We start from the raw sequence: 12747 nt of genomic DNA on the forward strand, positions 1-12747 counted from the left end.
CCCACTCCCCAGGGCCCTTCCCATGCTTTCTGGCTGCACCTTTATACCCATGACCAGACCCCTCACTCCCGCCTTCTCAGGCCCCATCTGCAAAGTTGGATCACAGAGAGGTGTGGCGGCACTCATGCTGGGCAACAGAGCCAAGCTTTCCATTGCAAATCAAAGTTTAAAAGATGCCACTTTTAATTATGTTTGACTGCAACGTACCCTGAGGCTTTTGTGGTAAATGGCTCTCAATAAACAGTTTCTTTGTTAATTATTATTCATTATTGAGCAGTGGCAAGGAGGAGGCAGGACCCTGCTCAGCCCACAGCCACATGTCAGCTGTCAAACCCTCAGACGAGCGGGGCTCTGAGCAGCTGCCCTGTCGGCTCCATCAGGCTTGCCTGGGCCCAGGGTGGGCAAGGGAGCAGCCTGAGTGGCTGAGTGGCTCTGAGTGGTGCCAGAGCCAGAGCTGGGAACTCCAAACTCTGGGAGGAAAGAAGGCAGGGGAGAGGGAGAGGGCTGTACTGGCGAAAACACCCCTTCCACCCGGGAGACACCTCGCCTCTGGAGATCCCCTCCATGGGGTAGTGAGGACTTTTGTCTTCAGCAGAGCAGGAAAGAGAAGAGAATCACCACTTACTGAACGATGACTGAGGCACCTTACACATGGGATAAACCTACTTTCTGAAAACAAAATGCAAACAAGACCTTCAAAGCCCTGATCTGCAGCACATGCCAATTTCCAAGGTGTAAACACTCCCACCACGGCCAGTTTCAAGATACCAACAAGTTAACAGTTGGCTTGTAAAATTCCTGAAAATTTAACAACCATTTCTGCACGTTAGTGGGAACCAGCCCCAGCACCACAGTGTGTGTGATGGTATTCAAAACTTCCCTGCAAGAAGGTGTCATGGTTAGTTAATTCCATGTGTCAGCTTGATGTGTACCCAGATATTTGGTCAAACATTAACCTGGGTGTGTCTTTGAGGGTGTTTTGGATGACATTAACTTTTGAGTGAGTAGACTGAATAAAACAGATTGCCCTCCCCAGAGTGAATGGGCCTTGTCTAATCAGTTGAGGACCAGAATAGGACAAAAAGACTGATGCTTCCCTGAGTAAGGCCTGACTGTCTTGAGCTGGGACACTGATTTTTTTTCCTGCCTTTGGACTCAAACTGAAACACTGGTTCTTCTGGGTCTTGAGCCTCTGATTTTTGGACTGGAACATACTCTATTGGCTCACCAGATCCTTAGGCTTTGGACTCAGACTAGAATTACACTGTTAGCCCCCCTGGGTCTCTAGCTTGCCAGATGAAGATGGTGAGAGTTGCCAGCCTCCATTTTACATAGATAGATAGATAGATAGATAATCTCCTGTTGGTTCTATTTCTCTGGAGAACCCTAATACAGGGGTAGTGGTGGTCACCAGAATAATGTCCCCCACCTACATAAAGATGTCCATGTTCTAATCCCCAGAACCTATGAATATGTTATGTTACATCATGTGTTGATTAGTTTTATGTGTCAACTTCACAGGGCCACAGTGCCCAGATGCGGTCAAATGTTATTTTTGGATGAGCTTACCATTTAAATAGGCGGACTTTGAGTAAAGCAGATTGCCCTCCCTAATGTGGGAGGCCTTATTCAATCAGTTGAAGGCCTGAATGGAACAAAAGACTGAGCTCCCCTAAGAGAAGATTCTGCCTTCAGACCTGAACTGCAGCGTCAGCTCTTCCCTGGGTCTCCAGCCAGATGGTCCACTCTTCAGATTTCGTACTATCCCAGCTCCATAATCACATGAGCCGATTTCTTAAAATAAATCTCTTCCTATATATGTACATATCCTGTATATACACATACATACACATCTTTCTCTGGAGAACCCTGACTAATACACATGGCAAGGGAGAAAACAGGGAAGAATTAAGGTTGCAGGTGGAATTAAGGTTGTTAGTCAGCTAACTTTGAAATAGGGAGATTGTCCTGGATAATCCACAAGGGCACTGTGGAATCACAAGAGCGGGCAGGAGGGTCGGTGTCCAAGCGATGAGATGTGACAGACCTGGCCAGCCATGTAATGGGGCCACAAAGCAAGGAATGTGGGCAGCCTCTGGAAGGAGGAAAAGGCAAGGACACAGATTCTTCCCCAGAGCCTCTAGAAGGAACACAGCTTTGCTGACACCTTGATTTTAGCTATGAGACCCATCTCGGACTTTGACCTCCAGAACTGTAAACTAATAGATTTGTATTGTTTTATGCCACTAAGTTTGTGGTCATCTGTTACAGCAGCCATAGGAAACTAATACCGATATGTATTGTCCGCAGTTAACTAGATGAGCCTAAAACTCAGAGAAGCAGGCTGCCCAGGTTGCCACAGTGATGAGGGTCAATGGGGTTTGAGCCTAGGGCTGTCTGATTCCAAGGGCCAAGTTCTTTGTTCTGTCTCATGAGAAAAGCCATTCTTTAAATGTAAACGCCCTTAGGAAGGTCACCAACTTAGTCCTGTTTCAGCCTAGGTAACTGGAAAGTTTTCTTTAAGAGCAACGTCTAGGTGAAGGCTCAGCTGAGCTTGCTGGAGGAGGGAACCCGCCCCCTCCGCGGGGTAGGTGTGGCCCAAATGAAGCTGGAGATGAAAGCTACCAGGTGGTCAGTGTATGAGCCTGGCCTTTAAGCCTATGAGGCCGAGAGGCGATTCCAAACCCTGCACCAAGGGGCTTGGATGTCAGCCTCTCCCTGGAGGCGGGAGACGGGGCCTGAGGATCGAGGTGGGGAAAAGCAACCTCTTAAGGACCACAGCTTCAGTGAAAGCGTAGAGCAGAAAATACCTGTCCCGGTGCAGGGAGATGAGGAAGCTCTTCTCTTTTCGTGGAAGAGGCGAAATACGAGGAGATGCTGGCTGAGCACTTTCCAGAATGGATGAAAACCAAGCATCAGCAGATTCAGGAAGCCCGGTGAGTCCCCCAGGCCCTGGATGCCGGTGCCCAAAACACGGGCACTATAGACGGGAGCCCTTGTATCTTCTGGGCCAAACGTTGTAACAAGCACCTGTGCTGGGCCAGTGTTTGCTGGAGGAATGAGTGACGGGAAATGAGGATGCCAGCTTTAGACAAGGCTGGGAATTCACAACCTTTACCCACCCCTCCATCCCCACCTTCTTAGGACCCCAGAATGGGGTGGACAGAGAGGGGTTCTGGGGGACCGAGGCGGGGGGGGCTAGGGAAAGGGTATCAAGTGTCCAGGGATATCTCACATGGGTCCAAGACGCCCTCACATGACCTAGCCCCCAGCCTGAAACTCCAAAAGCCAAATGCCCAACCCCACCCAAGCCCTGGGGATCCCCGCTGGAGAAGACGCCCCCGAAAGGGTCTTGACAGGAAGAGGCGGCCGACGGTCAAGCCTGGGAAGCCAGGGACAGAGGGGGTAGCTGAGAGTTGAATTACCCAACTCAGGGGACTCAGCTGCACCGTTTCTCCAGAACACACGTCTCTGGAGCCCAGTATTCAAATATATGCAGAAGTCGAGGCTGGGCTATATTTAGCAGAGTCAGGGGGAGATGATCTAAGGCTGATTGAGCAGTGCCAACCTGGGAAGTCAGGCTGGAGGGACCGCCCCCCTCCTGCTGGAAGTGCCCGGATGCTCCTCCCAGGTGCCCTGAGAGCCCGTATTTGGGGGTTTTGGCGGCGAGGAGAACGGGCATGATCCACAGCCTGCCTAGAGCCCTGGGTACAAGCGTTGTTTTTCCTTTGGGGGCTTTTATTGAGCCAGCACCACGCTTTTATGAGAAAAGATGGACTGGGCTGTGTGCTGGGGCCGACAGCCTGGCCGGGGGGCCATTGGGCTCATGACTGAGGGCACTCAGTCTGGTTACCTCTCTCCTGCTATTATCTTTAAAAGCAGCAGAAATCTGACCCCGTCTGTATTCGTTTCCTATGGCTGCTGTAATCGGTTATCACAAACTGCATGGCTTTAACAACAGAAGTGTATCCTCTCACAGTTCTGGAGGTTAGAAGCCTGAGATCAAGGTGTTGGCAGGCCCCCCTTCGCTCTGAAGCCTCGAGGGAAGAATCTTCCCTTGCCTCTTCCAGCTTCTGGTGTTGCAGGCAGTCCTTGGCGTTCCTTGGTTTGTAGCTACATCGCTCTAATCTCTGCTCTGTCTCTAAATCGCCTTCTCCCCTGTGTATGTATGTGTCCAAATTTCCCTCTGTTATAAGGACTCAGGGCCCATCCTAATCCAGTATGACCTCGTCTTAACTACGCCTATGGAGACTCTTTCCAAATAAGTCACATTCACAGGCACTGGGGTTAGGACTTCAACACAGCTTTGGGGGGGATGGGAGGCGGTGCTCAATTCAATCACGACACCTTGCATCTCGTTCTACCCAAGGACAGCCATCCCCCACCCCCAGCAGCTGTGGCTAAAAGAAGGCCCTCCGGGTTGGGGGTTCAGAATGTCTGGTGCAGCAGCAGGCTGGGAGCAGCATTTCCCGCAAGCCTTACTGGTCTCACCTGCCGGGGAGGGGCGGTCAGCCCCTCTTACCTGGAAGCAACTGGAGGCGGCCCTGAGCCTTCGCAGCCCACTTGCTCAACACCCGCCTCATCCCACACATCGCAACCTGGCTTGTACCTGCCTGGTCTTGTTTCATCTTCATCCCCCGTGTGTGCTGGGATCATTTTCCTCGTTTCACACAGGAGAAAAAAAAGGGCAAAATAAGGTGAGCCCCACGGCAGCAGGTTGGGTGCCCGGATGCCGGCTCGGGCCTGACTTAGCTCTTGTAAGAGCTGGAACAGGGGCTTCCACACCTGTCTTCCCTTCCGAGCTGGGGGCAGGGCTGCACAGGCAGAGGCCATGGGGAACAGGGGGAACCTCTCCCTAGCACCGGCCTGAAAAGACCCCCCAATTAAGGAAATGTTGCGACCACTTTAAAGGTCACTAGGATAAGATACTAGAGGAACCAGCGTGACCCCCGTGGGCCACCGGGACTTCCCTGGCAGTCCAGTGGTTAAGACTCTGTGCTCCCAATGCAGGGGTGCGTGGGTGGGCCTTTTTTCTCGAGACCTCACCCCTGCCCTGGGCTCATTCCCCCAGACATGGCAGGAGGAACACATGGGGTTTCAGGGGACTTTGAGTCAGCTAAAGGGAGGGGCTGCAGCTGCGGTGCCAGGACATGGGGGAGGCATATCTGCCAGGCCCAGCCCCAGCTAAGAGGGTCCTTGGTGACCGGGAGAAGAAACTGGAGTTGGGAATGCCTTTCAGCGCTCTGCAGAGACTAGAGGAGACCCTGCCCCTCGGCAGCCCTCCCCCTCCCTGGTTCTGGGCAAGCAAAGCTGGTCAGCAGCCTCCCTGCACTCTCTCTCCGGCCCTTGATCTCAGGATTCTGTCTTGGAGCCTGTGTGCGCTCTTGGCTCCAGGCCCAGGCCTGACGCAGCCTCTTCCCTCTTCATTCCCAGGCTTGGCAGCCTCCTGAGCCCTGGGCTGTAGGGAGGAGCTGCTTTTGGCCTGAGGGCTGCAGGTGGGGACTGGGGGGGCTAAGCCTTCAAAGGAGGCCTCCTCCAGCGCCCTCAACCTGATCACAGTCTATGAGACCAAAGCCGGGAGGTGAGGGAGCAGGGAGGAGCCATCCAGGCATGACGGGGAAACCGGTGGTTCACGCTGGACGCACATTAGAAACACCTGAGTGTTGTCTTTTTGTTGTTGGTTTTTTTAGTTCTGTCGCCGGGCCCCCGCCCAGAGATTTCAGTTTAATTAGCCTGCGTGCAGCCTTGGACATGGGGATGGCCAACGCTCCCCAGGTGACTGCAAAGGCTTGGGCGGGGCCCCATCACACCTGCTTCCTCACCTGTAAGTGGAGAGAATGGAGTCGCCTTGCAGGGTGGGGATGAGGCCGGTCCATGCCTATTTCAGCAGTAGTAGGGGTGAAGCAGGGGGTGGCCAGCTTCGGTTTTAGGGAGGAAGGGCCTCCTGGCACCAGCATCTGGTCTTGTATCCGGGCTGCAGTTTCTTCCCAGCGCCTGACTTCTTTCTCTTGCCTGCCCCTCCAGCTTCACCTGCCCCCCACCCACTCATCCACCTCATTAATATTTTTTTTTAATTTATTTACTTTATTTATTTTTGGTTGCATTGAGTCATTGTTGCTGCATACAGGCTTTCTCTAGTTGCGGAGAGCGGGGGCTAGTGCAGGCTCAGTAGTTGTGGCGCATGGGCTTAGTTGCTCCGCGGCATGTGGGGTCTTCCAGGACCAGGGCTCGAACCCGTGTCCCCTGCATTGGCAGACGGATTCTTAACCACTGCGCCACCAGGGAAGCCCTCATTAACATTTCAAGAAAATTCAAATGTAGTCTCCTATACAAAAAGCCTCAAAACTCAACAATAAGAAAGCAAACAACTCGATTAAAAAATGGGCAAAAGGGCTTCCCTGGTAGCGCAGTGGTTGAGAGTCCGCCTGCCGATGCAGGGGACACGGGTTCATGCCCCGGTCCGGGAAGATCCCACATGCCGCGGAGCGGCTGGGCCCGTGAGCCATGGCCGCTGAGCCTGCGCGTCCAGAGCCTGTGCTCCGCAACGGGAGAGGCCACAACAGTGAGAGGCCTGCGTACTGCAAAAAAAAAAAAAAAAAAAAATGGGCAAAAGACCTGAACAGACACCTCACAAAGAAGATATACAGCTGTCCAGTGGGCGTATGAAAAGATGCTCCACATCCTATGTCATCAGGGAACTGCAAACTAAAATTCTATTGAAAATAAGTAAACTAGCTACTGGTACCCACTTGATCTAGACCAGTGGTGTGCAGCGTGTGGGCCTTGGCCCTGCAGCAGCAGCGCTGCCTTGGTAAGAACTCAAATTCCCAGCGCCCACCCCAGACCGACTGAATCAGAAACTCTGGGGGTGAGAGCAGCCTGGGTTTTAATAAGCTCAGACTCAGGTGATTTGATGCCCGCCAAAGTTTGAGAACAGCTGGCCTAGAACAGGGTTTCTCCCCCTCGGCACTGCTGATGCTTTGGGCCACATAGTTCATGTTGGTGCCGGCTGTCCTGTGCACTGTGGGGAGGTTGACCCACATCCCTGGCCTCTACCCACTGAGTGCCAGGAGTAGGCTACTCCCCTGCCCCTATCATGACAGTCAAACATCTCCAGATCGTGCCAGTTGTCCTCTGGGGAGCTAACTGCCCCCGTTGAGAACCCCTGGCTAGGGGAGCATCTCAAACACAGGATTATGTAAAACCATGAACATATACTGTGGCTTGGGCACCATGCTGGGCTGTCCCTCTATTGGGTCATTTGATCCTCACTTTATAGCAAATCCCGTCTCACTGCTTAGAAGCTGTGTGACCTTGGGCAAGTTACTTAAACTTTGTGCCTCAGTTTTCTCAACTGTAAAATGGGGATAGAATAGTACCTACCTGGTAGGATGGCTAAGCACATAAAATGACAAATCGTGGTGTATCAAACTCTCAGCATGGTGTCTGAAGTACAGTAAATGCTCAGGAAATACGTCTTTTTTTAAAAATTGAAGTATAGTTGATTTACAATATTGTATTAGTTTCAGGTGTGCAGAAAAGTGATTCAGTTGTATATATGTATACATATTTTTCAGATTCTTTTCCATTATAGGTTATTACAGATATTAAATATAATTCTCTGTGCTACACAGTAAATCCTTACTGCTTATCTATTTTATGTATAGTAGCGTGTATCTGTTAATCCCATACTCCTAATTGTCCCTCCTCCACCTTTCCCCTTGGTAACCATAAGTTCGTTTTCTACGTCTGTGAGTCTGTTTCTGTTTTGTAAATAAATTCATTTGTTATTGTTTAGATTCCACATATAAGTGATATAATATTTGTCTGACTTACTTCACTTAGTATGATAATTTCTACGTCCATCCATGTTGCTCCAAATGGCAAGGTATTATTCCAATATACCTCTTCTTAAGCCAATTGTCTGTTGATGGGTACTTGGGTTGTTCCTATATCTTGGCTATTGTAAATAATGCTGCTATGAACATTGCGGTACATGTATCATTTCGAATTAGAGTTTTCATCTTTTCTGGATATATGCCCAGAGTGGGATTGCTGGATCATACGGAAACTCTATTTTTACTTTTTTAAGGAACCTCCATACTGTTTTCCACAGTGGCTGCACCAATTTACATTCTCACCAGCAGTGTAGGAGGGTTCCCTTCTCTCCACACCCTCTCCAGCATTTATTATTTGTAGACTTTTTGATGATGGCCATTCTGACTGGTATGAGCTGGTACCTCATTGTAGCTTTAATTTGCATTTCTCTAATAATTAGCAATGTTGAGCATCTTTTCATGTGCCTGTCGGCCATCTGTATGTCTTCTTTGCAGAAATGTCTATGTAGGTCTACTACCCATTTTTTGACTGCGTTGTTTCTTTGATATAGAGTTGTATGAGCTGTTTGTATATTTTGGAAATTAACCCTCTGTCGGTTGCATTGTTTGCAAATTTGTTCTCCCAGTCCATAGGTTTTTTCATTTTGTTTATGGTTTCCTTTGCTGTGCAAAATCTTTTAAGTTTGATTAGGTCCCATTTGTTTATTTTTGCTTTTATTTATTTTGCCTTGGGAAACTGATCTAAGAAATATTGCTACGATTTATGTCAGAACGTTTTGCTATTTTCTCTTCTAGGACTTTTATGGTATCATGTATTATATTTAGGTCAAACCATTTTCAGTTTGTGTATGGTGTGAGGGAGTCTTCTAACTTCATTGATTTACATGGGGCTGTCAGCTTTCCCAACACCATTTGCCGAAGAGATTATGTTTTCTCCATTGTATAGTTTTTCCTCCTTTGTCGAAGACTGACTGTAGGTGTGTGAGTTTATTTCTGGGCTCTCTATTCTGTTCCATTGATCCGTATGTCTGTTTTGATGCCAATACCATGCTATTTTGATTACTGTAGCTTTGTAGTATTGTCTGCAATCTGGGAGGGTTATGTCTCCAGCTTTGTTCTTCTTCCTCAGGATTGCTCAGCAGTTTTGGGTCTTTTGTGGTTCTGTACAAATTTTAGGATTATTTGTTCTAGTTCTTTGAAAAATGTCATGGGTGATTTGATAGGGATCGCATTAAATCTGTAGATTGCTTTGGGTAGTAAGGCCATTTTAACAATATTAATTCTTCCAATCCAAGAGCATGGGCTAACATTCCATTTCTTTGAATCATCTTCAATTTCCTGAATCAATGTTTTATAGTTCTCAGCACATAGATCTTTCACCTCCTTGGTTAGGTTTATTCCTGGGTACTTTTTTTCTTTTTTATGTGATTTTAAATGGGATTTTTTTTTTAAGTTTCTCATATTTCATTTTTAGTGTAAAGAAATGCAACTGGGACTTCCCTGGTGGTCCAGTGGTAAAGAATCCGCCTTCTAATGCAGGGGATTCGAGTATGATCCCTAGTCAGGGAACTAAGATCCCACATGCTGCGGGGCAACTAAGCCCGCAGGCCATGACTACTGGGCTCACGTACCTCAACTAGAGAGCCCACATGCTGCAAACTACAGAGCCCATGCACTCTGGAGCCTGCACGCCACGACTACAGAGCCCATGTGCCCTGGAGCCCGTGTGCCACTAGAGAGAAGCCCACGTGCCACAACTAGAGAGAAACCCGCATGTCGCAATGAAGAGCCCACACACTGCAACGAAAGATCCTGCATGCCACAACAAAGATCCCTCGTGCCACAACTAACAGTGCAGCCAAAATATAAAATAAATTAATTAATTTAAAAAAATAATCTGCCTTCCAATGTAGGGGATGTGGATTCGATCCCTGGTCAGGGAACTAATATCCCACATGCCACAGGGCAACTAAGCCCATGTGCCACAACTACTGAGCTCGTGCGTCTCAACTAGAGAACCCGTGTGCCACAAACTACAGAGCCTATGTGCTCTGGAGCCCGCGCCACAACTAGAGAAGAGAAAACCTGCACACCACAACTAGAAAGAAGCCCGTGCACCACAGCAAAGAGCCTGTGTGCTGCAACGGGTGCTGCAATGAAGATCCCACATGCTGCAATGAAGATCCCGCATGCTGCAATGAAGACCCGATGCAGCCAAATAAATAAATAAATGTTTAAGATAAAAGAAATGCAACAGATTTCTATATATTAATCTTATATCCTGCTACCTTGCTGAATTCATTTATTAGGTCTAATAGTTTTTGTGTAGAGTCTTTAGGGTTTTCTATATAGAGTATATCATGCCATCTGCATATAATGACAATTTTACCTCTTCCCTTCCAATCTGGATATGTCTTATTTCTTTTTCTTGTCTGATTGCTGAGGCTAGGACTTTGGATATTATGTTGAATAAAAGTGGTGAGTGTGGGCATCCTTGTCTTTTTCAGAATTTAGTTCAGCTTTTCACTGTTGAGTCTTATGTTGGCTGTGGGTTTGTCATTAATGGCTTTTATTATGTTGAGGTATGTTCCCTCTATACCCACTTTGATAAGAGTTTTTATCATGAATGGATGTTGAATTTTATCAAATGCTTTTTCTGCCTCTATTGAGATAATGTGGTTTGTGTATTTTGTTGATGGGGCATATCACATTGATTTGCATATGTTGAATCATCCTGGTGACTCTGGAATGAACCCAACTTGATCATGGTGTATGATCTTTTTTATATACTGTTGGATTGGTTTGCTAATATTTTGTTGAGTTTTGTTTGCATCTATATTCATCAAAGATATTGGCCTATAATCATAGTGCTGTGGTCAGAAAAGATGCTTGAAATAATTTCTATCCTCTTAAATTTGTTACGGCTTATTTTTTATCCTACTTTGTGGTCTATCCTAGAGAATGTTCCATGTGCACTTGAAAAAAAATGTGTATTTTTTTTAATATAGAGTGTCCTGTAGATATCAATTAAGTCCAACTGTTGTATTGTGTCATTTAGGACCTCTGTTGCCTTATTGATTTTCTGTCTGGAAGATCTGTCCATTAATGTCAGTGGGGTATTAAGGTCTCCCAATATTGCTGTATTCCTGTAAATTTCTCCCTTTATGTCTGTTAGTATTTGTTTCATATATTTAGGTGCTCCTATATTGGGTGCCTATGTTAACGAGTGCAATATCCTCTTCCTGTATTGACCCCTTTATCGTTAAATAGTGTCCTTCTTTGTCTTTCTTTACGGACTTCATTTTAAAGTCTATTTTATCTGATATGGTTATTGTTATCCCTGTTTTCTTGTCATTTCCATTTGCATGAAATATCTTTTTCCATCCCCTCACTTTCTATGTGTGTCTTTCACCCTAAAGTGAATCCCTTGTAGGCAGCATATTGTAGGTTCTTGGTTTTTTATTCAATCTGCCACTCCATGTCTTTTGATCAGAGCATTTAGTCCATTGATATTTAAAGTAATTATTGATAAGTATGTATTTATTGCCATTTTAAACCTGGTTTTCCATTTGACTTTGCAGTTCTTCTTTGTTCTTTTCTTCTTTTGTTTTTCCTTTAGTGTTCTGATGGTTTTCTTTTGTATTGTGCTTGAGTTCCTTTCTTTTTGGTTTTTTGTGATTCTATTGTATGATTTTGGTCCATGGTTACCCTGGTTTTCAAGTATGTTAACCCATAACTATATATGCTTGCTGTAGACTTATAGTCATATTAGTTCAAATACATTCTACGAGATCTACATTTTTTTACTTCTCTCCCCCACATTTTGTGATTTTGATGTCCTATTTTACATCCACATGTTTATCCTTTGCTATTAATTATAGTTATAATCACTTTTACAAAAATGTTTTGATTATTTTTTAATCTATGTACTGGCTTATTTAAGTGATCTTCAGTCCTTTGATATATTTGCCTTTCCTATTGTGTTTTTCCCTTTCCTATTGATTCTTCTTTTCTATTTAGAGAAGGTCTTTCAATATTTCTTTTAGGTTAGGTTTAGTATTGCTGTATTCTTTTAGTTTTTGCTTGTCTGAGAAATTCTTAGTGTCTCCTTCTATTCTAAATGATAATCTTGCTGAGTAGAGTATCCTAGGTTGCAGATTTTTCCTTTTCAGTACTTTGAATATATTATCCCTGCTGGCCTGCAAAGTTCCTGTAGAGAAATCAGCTGATAGCCTTATGAGGGTTTGTTTGTAACTGACACTTTTTCTCTTGCTGCCTTTAGAATCCTATTTTTAACTTTTACCATTTGAATTATGACATGTCTTGGTGTGGGTCTGTTTGGGTTCATCTGTTTGGGACCCTCTGTGCTTCCTGTACCTGGAAAACTGTTTCTTTCTCTAGGTTTGGGAAGTTTTCAGCCATAAGCTCTTCAAATACATTTTAAATCCCCTTTTCTTCTCCTTCTGGAACCCCTATTATGTGTAGGTTGGCACATTTTATATTATTCCATAGATCTCGTATATCGCCTTCATTTTTTTTTTTTAATTTGTCTTTCCATCTGCTGTTCTGATTGGGTGATTTCCATTATTCTATCTTCCAGATCACTTATTTGTTCTTCTGCATTATTTAGTCTGCTATTCATTGCCTTTAGCTCAGTTTTTATCTTGGCAATTGAGTTGTCTAATTTTGACTGGTTCCTCTTTATAGTTTCTAGTCCCTTGTTACAGTGATCTATATTTCTATCAATCTTTCTTCATTCCTTTAACATTTTTATTACCTCCTTTTGGAATTTGGGGTCTGGTCAACCGAAGAGGTCTGTTTCATTGTATTTTCAGGGGATTTCTCTTGTTCTTTTAATTGGGAGTAGTTCTTCCACTTTTTCATTTTACTTAAATTCTCTGTCTCTGAA

Source organism: Delphinapterus leucas, chromosome 19 (assembly GCF_059928025.1).
Source record: "Delphinapterus leucas isolate spDelLeu-1000000601 "Yukka" chromosome 19, BTC_Dleu_Yukka2, whole genome shotgun sequence".
NCBI lineage: Eukaryota > Metazoa > Chordata > Mammalia > Artiodactyla > Monodontidae > Delphinapterus > Delphinapterus leucas.